Below are 5,706 nucleotides of genomic sequence, written 5' to 3'. Positions count from 1 at the left end.
GGATTAGCCGAGCGGTCTAGAGCGCTGCAGTCATGGACTGTGCAGCTGGTCCCGGCAGAGGTTCGAGTACTCCCTCGGGCGTGGGTGTGTGTGTTTGTCCTTTGGATAATTTAGGTTAAGTAGTGTGTAAGCTTAGAGACTGATGACCTTAGCAGTTAAGTCCCTTAAAATTTCACACACATTTTTTTTAAAAAAGACTTCCTGGCATACTCGATGTTAGCAAATTTCTCTTCTTCAGAAACGCTTTCCTTGCCGTTGCTGTCTGCATTTTATATCCTTCCTACTTCGAAAGTCATCAGTTATTTTGCTTCCCAAATAGCAAAACTCATCCACTACTTTAACAGTCTCAATCCTAATCTAATTCCCTCAGCATCACCTGATTTAATTCGACTACATTCCATTATCCTATATTTGCTTTTGTTGATGTTCATCTTCTATCCTCCTTTCAAGAAACTGTCCATTCCGTTCACCTGGTCTTCAATGTCCTTTCCGGTCTTTGACAGAATTACAATGTCGTCGGCAAACCTCAAAGTTTTTGCTTCTTCTCCATAGATTTTAATTTCTCCTCCAAATACTTCCTTTGTTTCCTTTACTGCTTGCTCAATATACATACTCAATGACATCGGAGATAGGCTACAACCCTGTCTCACTCCCTTCTCAACCACTGCTTGCCTTTCATGCTCCTCGACTCTTATAACTGACACCTGGTTTCTGTACAAGTTATAAATAGCCTTTTGCTCCCTGTATTTTACCCCTGCCACCTTCAGAATTTGTAAGAGACTATTCCAGTCAACATAGTCAAAAGCTTTCTCTAAGTCTACAAATGCTAGAGAAGTAGGTTTGCCTTCCCTTAATCTATCATCTACGATAAGTCGTAGGGTCAGTATTGCCTCGCGTGTTCCAACATTTCTACGGAATCCAAACTGATCTTCCCCGAGGTCGGCTTCTACCAGTTTTCCATTCGTCTGTAAAGAATTCGTGACTTATTAAACTGATAGTTCGGTAATTTTCACACCTGTCGACACCTTCTTTCTTTTGGATTGGAATTACTATATTCTTCTTGAAGTCTGAGGGTATTACGCCTGTCTTAAACATCTTGCCCACCCGATGGTAGAGTCTTGCCATGGCGCTCACCCAAGGCTGTCAGTAGTTATAATGAAATGTTGTCTACTCCCGGGGCATTGTTTCGACTTAGGTCTTTCAGTGCTTTGTCACATTCTTCACGCAGTATCATATCTCCCATCTCATCTTCATCTACGACCTCTTCCATTTCCATAACATTGCCCTCAACTACATCGCCCTTGTATAGGACCTTTATATACCCATTCCACCTTTCTGCTTTCCCTTCTTTGCTTAGGAATGGTTTCCCATCAGAGCTCTTGGTATTCATACAGGTGGTTCTCTCTTCTCCAAAGGTCTCTTTAATTTTCCTGTAGGCAGTATCTATCTTACACCTAGTGATATATGTCTCCATATCCTTATATTTTTCCTCTAGCCATCCCTGCTTAGCCATTTTGCACTTCCTGTCGATCTCATTTTTGAGAAGTTTTTTCCTGCTTCATAAATTGCATTTTTACATTTTCTCCTTTTATCAGTTACATTCAATCTCTCTTGTGTTACCCAAGGATTTCTACTAGCACTCGTCTTTTTACGTACTTGATCCCCTGCTGCCTACACAATTTCACCTCTCAAAGCTACCCTTTCTTCCTCCACTGTATTTCTTTACCCTGTTCTTGGCAATCGTTCCCTAATGCTCTCTCTGAAACTCTCTACAAGCTCTGGTTCTTTCAGTTCATCCGGGTCCCATCTCCTTATATTCCTACCTTTTTGCAGTTTCTTCAGTTTTAATCTACAGTTCATAACTAATAAATTGTGATGAGAGTCCACAAATGTCTCACAATGTCTGGTTCCTAAATCTCTGTCATACCGTTATACACTCCTGGAAATGGAAAAAAGAACACATTGACACCGGTGTGTCAGACCCACCATACTTGCTCCGGACACTGCGAGAGGGCTGTACAAGCAATGATCACACGCACGGCACAGCGGACACACCAGGAACCGCGGTGTTGGCCGTCGAATGGCGCTAGCTGCGCAGCATTTGTGCACCGCCGCCGTCAGTGTCAGCCAGTTTGCGTCGCATACGGAGCTCCATCGCAGTCTTTAACACTGGTAGCATGCCGCGACAGCGTGGACGTGAACCGTACGTGCAGTTGACGGACTTTGAGCGAGGGCGTATAGTGGGCATGCGGGAGGCCGGGTGGACGTACCGCCGAATTGCTCAACACGTGGGGCGTGAGGTCTCCACAGTACATCGATGTTGTCGCCAGTGGTCGGCGGAAGGTGCACGTGCCCGTCGACCTGGGACCGGACCGCAGCGACCCACGGATGCACGCCAAGACCGTAGGATCCTACGCAGTGCCGTAGGGGACCGCACCGCCACTTCCCAGCAAATTAGGGACACTGTTGCTCCTGGGGTATCGGCGAGGACCATTCGCAACCGTCTCCATGAAGCTGGGCTACGGTCCCGCACACCGTTAGGCCGTCTTCCGCTCACGCCCCAACATCGTGCAGCCCGCCTCCAGTGGTGTCGCGACAGGCGTGAATGGAGGGACGAATGGAGACGTGTCGTCTTCAGCGATGAGAGTCGCTTCTGCCTTGGTGCCAATGATGGTCGTATGCGTTTTTGGCGCCGTGCAGGTGAGCGCCACAATCAGGACTGCATACGACCGAGGCACACAGGGCCAACACCCGGCATCATGATGTGGGGAGCGATCTCCTACACTGGCCGTACACCACTGGTGATCGTCGAGGGGACACTGAATAGTGCACGGTACATCCAAACCGTCATCGAACCCATCGTTCTACCATTCTTAGACCGGCAAGGGAACTTGCTGTTCCAACAGGACAATGCACGTCCGCATGTATCCCGTGTCACCCAACGTGCTCTAGAAGGTGTAAGTCAACTACCCTGGCCAGCAAGATCTCCGGATCTGTCCCCCATTGAGCATGTTTGGGACTGGATGAAGCGTCGTCTCACGCGGTCTGCACGTCCAGCACGAACGCTGGTCCAACTGAGGCGCCAGGTGGAAATGGCATGGCAAGCCGTTCCACAGGACTACATCCAGCATCTCTACGATCGTCTCCATGGGAGAATAGCAGCCTGCATTGCTGCGAAAGGTGGATATACACTGTACTAGTGCCGACATTGTGCATGCTCTGTTGCCTGTGTCTATGTGCCTGTGGTTCTGTCAGTGTGATCATGTGATGTATCTGACCCCAGGAATGTGTCAATAAAGTTTCCCCTTCCTGGGACAATGAATTCACGGTGTTCTTATTTCAATTTCCAGGAGTGTATAATCTATCTGGAACCACCCAGTGTCTCCAGGTCTGTTCCACGTATACAACCTTCTTTTATGATTCTTAATCCAAGTGTTAGCTATGATTAAGTTGTTCTCCGTGCAAAATTCTACCAGGTGACTTCCTCTTTCATTCTTTACCCCCCCCCCCCCCCAGACTATATTCACCCACTACTCCTGTTTCTCTTCCTTTTACTTTTATCGAATCTCAGTCCCCCATGACTATTAAATTTTTGTCTCCCTTAACTATTTGAAGAATTTATTTTATTGCATCATAGATTTTTTCCAATTTCTTCGTCATCTGCGGAGCTAGATGGCATATCAACTTGTACTACCGTGGTAGGCTTGGGCTTCATGTCTGTCTTCGCTACAATAATGCGTTCACTACCTGTTCTTAGTAGCGTATCCCCGCTTTTATTTTTTAGTCGTTATTAAACCCAGTTCTGCTTTACCCTCATTTGATTTTGTGTTTATAACCCTGTATTCACTTATTGGAAGTCTTGTTCCTACTGCTACCGAACTACACTAATTCCCACTAAATCTAACTTTAATATATCCATTTCCCTTTTTAAATTTTCTAACCTACCTGCCCGATTAAGCGATCTGACATTCCACGCTCCTAGCCGTAGAACACCAGTTTCTCCTGATAACGACGTTCCCCTGAGTAGTCCCCGCCCGGAGATCCGAATGGGGCAATATTTTACCTCCGGAATATTTAACCCAATAGGATGCCATCTTCATTTAACCACAAAGTAAAATCGCATGCCCTCGTGAAAAATTACTGCTGTAGTTGCCCCTTGGGGCTTTCAGCCGTTCACAGTACCAGCACAGCAAGGCCGTTTTGGTCGATGTTACAAGGCCAGATCAGTCAATCATCCAGACTATTGGCCTTGCAACTACTGAAGAGGCTGCTGCCCCTCTTCAGGAACCACACGTTTTTCTGGTCTCTCAACAGACACCCCTCCGTTGTGGTTGCATCTACCGTACGGCTATCTGCATCGCTGAGGCACGCAAGCCTCCCCACCATCGACGAAGTCAATCGTTCATGGGTGGGTGAGGGAGGAGTGGGGGAGGAGAGTCGGCGAAGAAGTTAATAGCTTATATGTATAATTAAAATTATATTATAATTGAAAAATAGAATTTAAAAAAAGTTAATACCTTTTTAGTCATATATTTCCGCCTCTAGTCACACAATGTGTATCATTAACAGTTTTGGCTTCTTACCAAATCATCATCAGATGGTATGTAAACGGTATACAGCAACTCTTGAACTAAGGAGGCCTAGGGAGGCACTCACAGTGTAAACATACTCTACATACGTTGTTGGGACTGAAGGGTGCAGTTGACTACTTATTAATATAAACTTCATATGTGTTATGCTAAATAAAACTTTGTATCATGATGAAATTCAGTCCTAAAAGAAAAAAACGCACACCATTGCGTGCCAACAACATCGAGGGCTTTAGGTAACGTTCATGTGATCTAACTTTATTCGTTACAAGTAACTATTTTTGCTATTTGTAAAAGGAGTAGTCCTCTTTATTTTATCCATTTATTTATTTCTTGCTTTGCAACACAGAGCGAGAAGTAGAGCGTCAGATGTCCTTGATGAAAGAACACTCACTACACAAATATGTATACTTGAAATCCTGGAACACTATGTCGTAGTAGCTAGTAGCAACAGTTTTAGTTTCCGCCTCAGTGCTTACTGATATCATTCACAGTTTTAAGATCTACCTACAAATATTACACGAGCTGCTGTAGAAGCTGAGGCCGAACACACTTCGTGATATTACTCGCTGATGCAGACAAGAGCGATAGCAAGTTTCCGCATAGTTAGAGCTAGAATTACAAAAAACGCAAACTGAAATAACTTTTCTCCAGTTGAGATTTAAGTATCCAAACACAGATCATATATTCGTCTCAAATTCATTTCGTGAAAGATACTGGAACTCGTAAACATGTTTGAACTGTAGGCAATAAATGTAATGAGAGAGTAATCAAAACAACACGGTAGACAACTACGACGACGAAGACAGGGCAGAAAACAACCAGAACGTACAACCATTAGACGAAAAACCGACTGTGATGGAGGCGAAGTCGGCAATAAAAAGACTGAAAAATGGGTAGGCCCCAGGGGTAGACAAGAAATAGGCAGAGCTCATCAAAGAAGGGGGAGACGAGACATGTGAATGGTTAGCCGAACTGATAAGAGTTGTGGAGGTAAGAAGTAATGCCAAGGAAATGGGAAACTGCTGTTGTATGTCCCATATACAAGAAGGGAGACAAAATGTTGACACAGAACTGTACAAGGATATCTCCACTGTATATGCTATAAAATAACGTC

This window comes from Schistocerca nitens, chromosome 1 (assembly GCF_023898315.1).
Source record: "Schistocerca nitens isolate TAMUIC-IGC-003100 chromosome 1, iqSchNite1.1, whole genome shotgun sequence".
Lineage (NCBI taxonomy): Eukaryota > Metazoa > Arthropoda > Insecta > Orthoptera > Acrididae > Schistocerca > Schistocerca nitens.
This window is presented reverse-complemented; position numbering follows the sequence as displayed.